Genomic DNA, 12,033 nt, shown 5'->3' with positions numbered 1-12,033 from the left:
CTAGTGCACCTATACAATTTACCATTGTATTGGGTGTGTTGGGGACACAATAGACTCTTTGTTATTTGGTTGCAGGGTTGTTTGAGAGAGACCATCTTCATCCTACGCCTCCCACGGATTGATAAACCTTAGGTCATCCACTTGAGGGAAATTTGCTACTGTCCTACAAACCTCTGCACTTGGAGGCCCAACAACGTCTACAAGAAGAAGGTTGTGTAGTAGACATCACTCAGCACGGCCATTCTGCTATGAAGTGTAGGGCAGGTTAGAAGGAAAATGGTGTCGTGAGAGGCAAGAAGATCTCGAACGACAACATTGTCAAATTCTTTTTCATTATCGGTTTGGAGTGCAAGTATGGGGTGACCAAACTGTGTGGTGACATAGGAATAAAATGTTGTGAGCGTGGCTAAGGCATCGGATTTATGACGAAGAGGAAATGTCCACACATAATGAGAAAAATAATCGAAGATCACCAAATAATAGAGATAGCCCGTGTTACTTGCAACTGGAGATGTCCAAACATCACTATGAAGTAATTGAAACAGAAAAGTAGAAATAGTGGTGGACGCACTAAAAGGAAGATGAACATGCTTACCGAGATGGCAAGCCTCACAAGTATGGCCGTCGATATTATTACATGACAATGAAAAACTCTTAAGAATTTGATGCAAAATGGTGGAGTTAGGTGTCCCAAACGAGCATGCCAACGGTTGACACCTGTGGCGAGGGCGACTGGAGTGGTGGAGGTGGTGGCGGAGGAGTGCACCGGGTAGAGCTCGTCAGGACTATCACATCGATGGAGAACCATCCGGGTACGGGCATCCTTCACAGGAAAACCGACATCATTGAATTCAAGAGGAATGGGATTCTCACGAGCAAAATGACAAACAGAAACAAGGTTCTTAAGTAAATTAGGGGAAACAAAAACATTAGACATGGTGAGTGGCTCAGATGTGGAAGGAAAAAAGTACGACCAACATGAGTCATAGTTAAAGAGGAACCGTTACCGATGGTGATGCGAGTCGAGGTATGAACCGGAGTGGAGGAAGTTAGGGTACGGGGATGAGATGTCATGTGGGCGGTGGCGCCTGAGTCCATGTACCAATCTCCGCTGGCACCGTAGTTGTTTGATGACGGGGCTGAGTGCAGCGCAACCAAGGGAGTAGGGTCCCATGGTGGGGGAACCTGCGGCAAGGTGAAGCCGCTGTAGGGCTGAACTGGTGCGGGCGGAACCAGGGCGAGTGGAACGTAGCCGCCGGCCATCGGCGGGGCGGGCAGAGCCGCGTAGTCCCATGGCAGGGAAACCAGTGGCATGGTGAAGCCGCCATAGGGCTGAACCGGGGAGGGCAGAGTGTAGCCACCAACCATCGGCGGGGACGACAGAGCCGTGGAGCCGGCACCGGCCGGCGGCTGCAGCGCGACAAGGTAGGCCGGATGACCCACCGGTCGGGGCCCAAGTAGACTCGTCGCCGGGGCCCTCGGGATGGGCATGGGGAAGTAGCTCGTCGGCGCGTGGGGGGAGGGGGCTTGGGTGGCGATGGTGCCACCAGCGCATGTCCGGCGAACGGGTAGGAGGTGCCAGAGAAGGTGGACGCGGGGGAGTCCATGGCAGCTGCGTGAGGAGAGAGTCTGGTGGGGGCAACGGCTGGGGTTTAGGGTAGGGAGAGGAGAAGACAGCGGCAGGAGAGGGAGGGCGGCTGCGGGGTCGGGAAAGAGGTGCGGCGTGATACGTCTCCAACGTATCTATAATTTTTTATTGTTCCATGCTGTTATATTACCATTCTTGGATTTTTTATAATCATTTTATAGCCATTTTATATCATTTTTTTGGTGCTAACCTATTGACATAGTGCCAAGTGTCAGCGGTGGATTTTTTATGGACCAGAAGACCACCAATGGGCCATAGCAGCACCTGGGGGTGCCCCGAGGGCGGCACAACCCACCAGGGCGCGCCTGGGGGCCCAGGCGCGCCCAGGTGGGTTGTGCCCACCTCGATGGCCTCCCGCACCCCCTCTTTACCCTATAAATTCCCAAATATTCCAAAACCCTTAGGGTTAACCTAGATCATAAGTTCCGCCGCCGCAAGGCTCTGTATCCACGAAAACCAATCTAGACCCCGTTGCGGCACCCTGACGGAGGGGGGATCATCTCCGGTGGCCATCTTGATCATCCCGGCGGCCACCATGATGAGGAGGGAGTAGTCCACCCTCGAGGCTGAGGGTTTGTACCAGTAGTTATGTGTTTAATCTCTCTCTCTCTCTCATGTTCTTGAGATGGCACGATCTTGATGTATCGCGGGCTTTGTTAATATAGTCGGATTATATGGTGTTTTCCCCTCTCTATCTTATTGTGATGAATTGAGTTTTCCCTTTGAGATTTCGTTGTTATCGGATTGAATACTTTTATGGATTTGAGAACACTTGATATATGTCTTGCAATTGAATACTCGTGGTGACAATAGGGTATTGTATTGATTCACTTGATATATGTTTTGGCACTCAACTCGCGGATTCCGGAGGTGACATTGGGGTAATCTATGCATAGGGGTTGATGCACGTTCTTGTCTTTGTTTCTCCGGTAGAAATCTCGGGGCACTCTTTGAAGTTCTTTGTGTCGGATTGAGTATTATGCATATGAATTTGCTTTGGTGTTATTTTAGTACGAACTCTAGGATAGATCGAACGAAAAGAATAGCTTTGTGTTATTTTAGTACGAACTCTTGAATATATCGAACAGAAAGAATAGCTTTGAGGTGGTTTCATACGCTACAAACAATTTATTCTTATGTTCTCCGCTAGATAGGAACTTTGGAGTGATTCTTCATCGCACTTTGAGGGATGGTAATATGATCCAATTATATTAGCATTGTTGAGAGACTGCACTAGTGAAAGTACGGACCCTAGGCCTCATTTTCAAGCATTCCAATACCGTTTTTGTGCCCGTTTACTTTTTGCTACCTTGCTGTTTTTATTTATTCAGATTATAAAAATATATTTCTACCATCCATATTACACTTTTATCACCATCTCTTCGCCGAACTAGTGCACCTATACAATTTGCCATTGTATTGGGTGTGTTGGGGACACAAGAGACTTTTTATTATTTGGTTGCAGGGTTGTTTGAGAGAGACCATCTTCATCCCACGCTTCTTCATCCTACGCCTCCCACAAATTGATAAACCTTAGGTCATCCACTTGAGGGAAAATTGTTACTATCCTACAAAACTCCGCGCTTGGAGGCCCAACACGTGTCTACAAGAATAAAGTTGCGTAGTAGACATCAAGCTCTTTTCTGGCGCCGTTGCCGGCGAGGTGAGTGCATGAAGGTATATCTTTAGATCTTGCAATTGAATCTTTTAATTTCTTGTTTTACCACTAGTTTGGTTTATTAAAAAACTACATAAAATGGAATGGTTCAGAAAATTGTGCTCAATTGTTAGAAGAAGAAGTCAATAAAATGTTTGGCACAAAATATTTGAATGATCAGCATGATTGCAATGTTGTTAGTATGAATTCTTGGAATATCCATGATGCTAATGATATGCAAAGTTACAAGCTTGGGGACGCTATATTTGATGAATATGATATTTTTAGTCCCCCCAAGTTTTGATGAGAAAATTTATTATGATGATTACATACCTCCTATTTATGATGATTATATTGATGAAAGTAGATTAGGAGAGGTCATGACTTTATTTAGTGATGAATCCACCATTTTGGATGAGGCTTCAATTGACTATGATAACAAAGTTGCTATCTATGATGATTATGGTGATGACATGTATGCTATAAACAATAATGATAATCATGGAACTTGTCATCATGATTTTAATGCTAAAATTGATCATGCCAATCAAGTGTCTCATGATAGTTATTTTGTTGAGTTTGCTCCCACAACTATTCATGAGAATAAATTTTCTTATGTGGAGAGTAGCAAAATTTCTATGCTTACGCATCATGAAAAGAATACTTTATGTGATAGTTATATTGTTGAATTCATTCATGATGCTACTGAATATTATTACGAGAGAGGAACATATGCTTTTACATATTCCTGCTCCCATGAATTGTTTGCTCACAAAATCCCTATGCATAGGAAGTGGGTTAGACTTAAATGTTCTAGTCATGTGCTTCATGATGCTCTCTTTGTGTTTCAATTCTTTTCTTTTATGCAAGCATCATTGAAATCATCATGCCTAGCTAAAAGGCATTAAAGAAAAGCGCTTGTTGGGAGACAACCCAACACTTTTACCTACTGTTTTTTGTGTGTTCACATGATTATGCTACTATATTGATCATGTTTTATTGCTTTTGTTTCAATAAAGTGCCAAATAAAGCCTTTGGGATCATGTTGGGTGATAGTTGATTTGATCTTGCTGAAAAACAGAAACTTTTGCGCTCACGAAAATAATTCTCATTTTTAACAGAAGAGTGCTTCTGAGTTGATTATTTTTGCAGAAGATTAATATACAAAGTACTCATGTGGTCCTAATTTTTTCATAATTATTGGAGTAGAAGAAGTATGGTTTGAGTACAGATTACTTCAGACTGTTCTATTTTTGACAGATTCTGTTTTCAATGCATAGTTTGCTTGCTTCCTAGTTTCTATGGCTTATATTGCTCAATATAAATTGTGGAAATGATATGGTACAGTAGGAATTGTGTGGAAACAATTATGAATCTTGTCTTTGACTGTACCAAAAGTGAAATGGTTTGCTCTTTATCATACTAACATATCTCACAAAGTTCCATCAAGTTTTGTGTGATTGAAGTTTTCAAGTTTTGGGTGAGATGTCGATATGAGGAGAATAAGGAGTGACAAGACTCTAAGCTTGGGTATTCCCAAGGCACCCCAAGGTAATATTCAAGGAAGATCCAAGCAACTAAGCTTGGGGATGCCCCGGAAGGCATCCCCTCTTTCGTCTCCAAAATCATCGGTAACCTCACTTGGAGCTATGTTTTCATTCGTCACATGATATGAGTTTTACTTGGAGTGTCATTTTATTTTGTTAGGATTTGCTTGCTGTTATTTAGAATAATGTTTTGAATCTTTTATTTCAATAAAAGTGGCAATGATAGCCTTCACCATGCTTATTTTACAAGTCTACATGTTGCTGTTTGAAAACAGAAAGTTTACCGCTCTTGCAAAAATTCCCTAGAAAAGTTAGAATGTGATAAAATGTTGAAACTTTTTGCATAACAAGCTCTGATAAATTTTCTACAGTGTGGTAAAATTTTCATAACTTTTGGAGTTAGAGAAGTATTGATACTCTTGCATTCTTTACAGACTATACTGTTTTGGCAGATTGTTGTTACGTTTGCATTGTTTGCATATGTTTGCTTGTTTAATGATTCTATTTGAGGGTATGAGTATTAAATATGCAGAGGCATTTAGTTTGCAATGTTGAATAATAATTTCAGTTATTTGCTACAGTAGAGAATGCTAAGGTTTTTGCATTGTATTATACTAACTTATCTCACGAGTTCTTGTTGAGTTTTGTGTGGTTGAATCTTTTGAGATTTAGGAAAACCGTGATATGAGAGGAATTAAGGAGACACAAAAGCTCAAGCTTGGGGATGCCCAAGGCATCCCAAGATAATATTTCAAGAAGTCTCATGCATCTAAGCTTGGGGATACCCCGGTAGGCATCCCACCTTTCTTCTTCAACAATTATCGGTTAGTATCGGTTGAGCCTAAGTTTTTGCTTCTTCACATGATGTGTGATATCCTTGGAATGTCATTTTATTTTGTTTTTGCTTGCTGTTGTAATAAAGTGCTTAGATCTGAAAGTTTTTGAATAAGAGAGATTCCTCAAATAGCTACCTATTTACTCAACCACTCGCTTGATCTTCACTTATATCTTTTTGGAGTAGCTTGTCATTTGCTCTAGTGCTTCACTTATATATTTTTGAGCACGGTGTGATTTAGTATTTTTGAAGAAATTCTCTCTTTCTTCACTTAAATTAATTTGAGAGAAAGAAATGTTATGCTCATGATCTTCACTTATATTTGTTTGAGCTTATCAAAAGCAACACATGAAAATTATTCCCAAAGTGATAGATATCCAAGAAGGATATAATAAAAACTTTCATGAAGATCATTGGACAAAATAAACTTGATTCCTTGTAACAGTTTTGAGATAAGATGATGTGATATGTAAGTCATGTTGGTGAGTAATTATGCTTTAGTAAGAATATTGGTGTTAAGGTTTGTGATTCCCTATGCAAGCACGAAAGTCAATAGTTATGCAATGAAATTATATCCTACTTGTGGTGCATTATTCGGTGTTAATTATGATTAATGATCGCTTATGAGATTATTCGTTTCTTGGTTGGTCGCTTCTCAATCTTTTTCTAGCCTTCATTTTGCACTAAGTACGATCACTACTTGTGCATCCAAAATCCTTTAAACAGTTTTGCCACATGAGTGCACTATACCTACCTATATGCGGTATTCTTTTGCCATTCTAAGAAAATTTGTATGTGCCATCTCTAATTTTCAAAATAAACTTGTTTTTTGTGTGCTCGTACCGCTCGCGAGGCGGTGAGGGGTGGCCAATATTTTCCATGCTAGATGTGTTATTCTCACGATGAGTGTTTATTCACTTGTCACTGCATGAGAGTAAGGCAAAGGTATTAGGGATGCCCAGTCCTGAAATGAAAAATGAATTTACTTTATGTTGTTAAATAATAAATTCCTTGGAAAGTGTTGGTATGGAGGGCAACCGTGGATACGGCTAGCCATGGAAAGTGAAAGTATGGCTGAAAAAGGAATAAACTTTATTTTTTGTTTGGGAACCGCCTATGATATATCTAGCATGGAAAGTGTTGGGAGCTCTAAGTCGTTTTCATTGGTGGGAAAAGTATGACTCTTAAAATGTTTTTATCTCTCAATTTTTGCTTTGAGCTCTGGCACCTCTACAAATCCCTGCTTCCCTCTGCGAAGGGCCTTTCTTTTACTTTATGCAATTTTTATTTTTAATTTGAGTCTCCATCTTCTCTTATAAAGCATCAACTAGGGGGCACTATGATCGTACTTGAGCATTGGGTGTAGCTAATATGCGAGTGTGTTTCATGAATGGATCAATGATTGAGCATGATGGGCTAAGGATAACTTATTTTAGCATTGATATTTTGAAAGAAATGGTTGCTTGTTGATATATGCTTGAGTATTTAAGTCTCATGTCAAAACTAGACTATTGCTTTGAACCATATAAAATTCCAAATGTCCATGCTATAAAGAAAAGAATATGAGATGACATGTTAGCAGCATTCCACATCAAAAATTCTGTTTTTATCATTTACCTACTCGAGGACGAGCAGGAATTAAGCTTGGGGATGCTGATACGTCTCCAACGTATCTATAATTTTTGATTGTTCCATGTTGTTATATTATCATTCTTGGATGTTTTATAATCATTTTATAGTCATTTTTTTGGTACTAACCTATTGACATAGTGCCAAGTGCCAGTTGCTATTTTTTGCATGTTTCTTACATTGTAGGAAATCAATATCAAACGGAGTCCAAACACCGTGAAACTTTTTGTGGGTTTTTTATGAACCAGAAGACCACCAATGGGCCAGAGCAGCAACTGGGGGCGCCCCGAGGGGGGCACAACCCACCAGGGCGGGCCCAGGCGTGCCCAGGTGGGTTGTGCCCACCTTGGTGGCCTCCCGCACCCCCTCTTTACCCTATAAATTCCCAAATATTCCAAAAACCCTCGGGGTTAACCTAGATCAGAAGTTCCACCGCCGCAAGGCATGTATCCACGAAAACCAATCTAGACCCCGTTCCGGCAGCCTGCCGGAGGGTGGGGGAATCATCTCCGGTGGCCATCTTCATCATCCCGGCGACCACCATGATGAGGAGGGAGTAGTCCACCCTCGAGGCTGAGGGTTTGTACCAGTATCTATGTGTTTAACCTCTCTCTCTCTCTCTCGTGTTCTTGAGATGGCACGATCTTGATGTATCGTGGGCTTTGTTAATATAGTCGGATTATATGGTGTTTTCCCCTCTCTATCTTGTTGTGATGAATTGAGTTTTCCCTTTGAGATTTCGTTGTTATCGGATTGAATACTTTTATGGATTTGAGAACACTTGATATATGTCTTGCTGTTGAATACTCGTGGTGACAATGGTGTATCGTATTGATTCACTTGGTATATGTTTTGGCACTCAACTTGCGGATTCCCAAGGTGACACTGGGGTAATCTGTGCATAGGGGTTGATCCAGGTTCTTGTCTTTGTTTCTCCGGTAGAAATCTTGGGGCACTCTTTGAAGTTCTTTGTGTTGGATTGAGTATTATGAATATGAATTTGCTTTGGTGTTATTTTAGTACGAACTCTAGGATAGATCGAATGGAAAGAATAGCTTTGTGTTATTTTAGTACGAACTCTTGAATAGATCGAACGGAAATAATAGCTTTGAGGTGGTTTCGTACCCTACAAACAATTTATTCTTATGTTCTCCACTAGATAGGAACTTTGGAGTGATTCTTCATCGCACTTTGAGGGATGGTTATATGATCCAATTATATTAGCATTGTTGAGAGATTGCACTAGTGAAAGTACGGACCCTAGGCCTCATTTTCAAGCATTGCAATACCGTTTTTGTGCCCGTTTACTTTTTGCTACCCTGCTGTTTTTATTTATTCAGATTATAAAAATATATTTCTACCATCCATATTACACTTTTATCACAATCTCTTCGCCGAACTAGTGCACCTATATAATTTGTCATTGTATTAGGTGTGTCGGGGACACAAGAGACTTTTTATTATTTGGTTGCAGGGTTGTTTGAGAGAGACCATCTTCATCCTACGCCTCCTACGGATTGATAAACCTTAGGTCATCCACTTGAGGAAAAATTGCTACTGTCCTACAAAACTCTGCGCTTGGAGGGCCAACACGTGTCTACAAGAATAAAGTTGCGTAGTAGACATCACGGTGGCGGCAGGTTGCGGTGGCGGCGGCGCTGGCAAGGGGCAACGGCGATGGTAGCAAGGTGCAGTAGCGGCAGGAGGTGGGAAACGGCGGCGGCAAGGTGCAGCAGCGGTAGCAGAGGGAGGGGCGGCTATGGGGTGGGGCGAGGGGTGCGGCGGCAGCAGCAGCAGGTGGGCGGAAGTGATGTGGATCGCGTGCTAAACTAATGCCATCTTAAATGGAAAAGTAAGGATTGCATGTATCAACAATGATTGATTGTGTGCATGATCACATATACAGGTACAGAGGGGCCGGCCTCTACTTGTCTCCGAAGAAGTATAAATATACGATGGGAGAGAGGAGACACGACAGTATAAAATACACAGACCCTAGTACTATACATGTGCACAGATAACGTATGTTCAACATGCATCACTAGAGTTGTGAGGAATAACCTCCGATGTTGCAACAGGTGCCAAAAAAAGCTACAACCGACATCACCGAAAGATTCAACCAAAGACGATGAAAGCTGGGGTCGGCCACTACACAACACTAAAAGCTACAACTGGTGTCGCGAAAGCTTCAATCGGAGATGACCAAATTGGGGGGCAGTCACCCGCGTAACCGTGAAGGTTGCATCCTTCAACGAAATGTTTTTCAACTGGAGACGTCGGAAGATACAGACCACAACTAAAATTTGTAGCCGTCGATGACAAAAATTGCAACTGGCAACGAAAAAAGCTTCATTCGGCGTGGAGAGCTAATGATGGTGAACAATGACGCCAGTGAACGACGGAATGATGCATGGGAGCACAAGCGATCATGGGCAGCCGGCAAGAGCGAAGGCCGCCATGTGCGAGAGGGCGAGGCATGTGACTATGATTTTTTTTTCTATTGCAAGGAGGGCGCATGAAACGGGGCTTTCGAGCCGTGCATCGGCCTGAGAAGCTGCAAGCTTGCGACATGTATAAAAATATTCCAAATATATAGAAAAAATGTACAATATGTATGCAAACATGTGCTAAAAAAGCAAAGAAACTCGAAGAAAAAATGAAAAAATAATCCCAGGAAAAATGAAAGTAATCCAATGCAGAGAGTGAAAACAAAGAAAAAAACACAATGAAAAAAACACGCACAGAGGTAGCTATAGTACTGGTTCAGCCCAGTAGCATCGCGTAAGAGGCGAGCCGGAGCTACGTATTGCAGTATGCGAGGGGAGCAATTAACCAAGGGGTATCTCTTGCGGGAGCCTCGCAAGGGTCTCTTTTGGTGTGGCGCGTTCTCACCCGCCGCTATGTGCCGCGTGCTAGGCGCTCCCTTGAGATTTTATTTTTCTTATTTTTTTTCTATGCGTGTTTTTGGGTTTTATATGGGATTTTTTTCTTCTGGTTTTGCACGGTTTTACCTATATTTTTTTTAAAAAAAATATCTATGCGCGAAAAGACACATTTTTTGCTTCCTCTCACAAGTGTGCCTATCTGAAAATAAAAAACAAAGGTGGTTTTGTGCTTTAGTGAGAGGCACAAATTTGCTTCTCGTGAAGGCATAGATTTGCTTCCGCGAGACAACTTGCCTCTTGGAAAGGGAAAAACATGTTTTTTTTACTTCCACAAGAAGCGCACATTTGCTTCTCATGAGGCACGGGTTTGCTTTCCCGGGAGACAAAAAACACGTATTTTTTCTTTCGCGAAGACATAGATTTGCTTCCCGTGGAGTCACAGATTTGCTTCCGCGGGAGACATATAGTTGTGCCTCTCCGAAAGAGAGAAAACGTGGGGAAAACCCCACGCTTTCGGCTTGTTTATTTTTCTTCCAGTTTTTTTTGTGGAAAAAAGTTCATAACATGGGCTCGTTTCGAAGATCTTGACGCGAGAATTCGAAAATGAATATGATTTGGGATTCGGATGCACGGTTTAAGAGAAACCATTCTGAATAAACGAATCTATGAAAAAAAAAGAAACTTTCATATTCCGACAAGTGGCGCACTGCAAGGGTACTGCTTAGTTAGCGATTTCGGTATGCGAGATATAGTGGGAGCTCCTAACTGGCGCTTACAACATTCTTCCATGGGTTGTTTCTATGAAGGCCCATAGTTGTTCGCTCGTTGACTGTTCTATGTTTCAAGATTGTTTTAGATTTTTTTTAGAAATAATGATTAAGAAATAAAATGCTAACAGTTTTGTAAAAGTTCACCGATTTTAAAAAACCATCAAATTTAGAAAAAACATCATGATTTTCTAGAAAGAAGTCATCAATTTTGTAAAAATTTCATCGATTTTAAAGGAATGATCATCGAATTTGAAAAAAAGGTTTATAAAATTGAATAAAATTTCAGGAATTTAAAAATAAATAAATTAAAAATGTTCACGAATTCTCGAAAAGAGAAAAGGAATAAAACCGGCCAAAACAAAAAAGGAAAAAAGAAAAGAAAACCAAACAGGTTATTTGAAGAAGCATAAAGGAAGGTAACTAGCACAAACGGAAGTGATGTGCAGTTGGTTGCCGCGATTGTTCGAGCTCGAACAGGAAAGCACGGTTGTTTTAGGAAATGCCAGACATATTTCTTTAACATAACTCCCGTGGGGAATAGGATTCCCGTCCGCTTATTGCATGGATTAACAGCAGGGCCGCCCAGTAGCGATAAGATTAGGCCGGCCCATTAGGCAACGGCATACTAAGTACCCGAGCAAGTGGGATGAACCTCTAAGAAGAACTTACACCGATTTCAGACACGCTTAGGGTTTTCTCGTGCCGCCGTCCCCGCCGTCATCTAAGAAATTTAGGTCCTCTCACCTCCGGCTGCTATCTTGGTGCTGAGAGGTGGGGGAACCTCGAATCTTCAAGACCTCTATATTCTTCGTCAACGCATAGTGATTACTATAGTTTTGTGAGAATAAATTCCCCCTCGTTCTTTTGGCGGTGCCATGAAGTTAGAGAGTTTTCTGTCCTTGCAGATCTGATTATTCGGATATAATGAGTTTATGTTGCCGTGTCAAGCTTTCTTTGTTGGTCTGATTCTTTGTGAAGGTGAAATCTTTCATCGACATCATGGTGAAGATATAGTGATTCGACGACCTGCACTTCTAGGGGATTATCCCTGGCCCAAGTACG

This window comes from Aegilops tauschii, chromosome 1 (genome assembly GCF_002575655.3).
Source record: "Aegilops tauschii subsp. strangulata cultivar AL8/78 chromosome 1, Aet v6.0, whole genome shotgun sequence".
NCBI classification, from domain to species: Eukaryota; Viridiplantae; Streptophyta; class Magnoliopsida; order Poales; family Poaceae; genus Aegilops; species Aegilops tauschii.
This window is presented reverse-complemented; position numbering follows the sequence as displayed.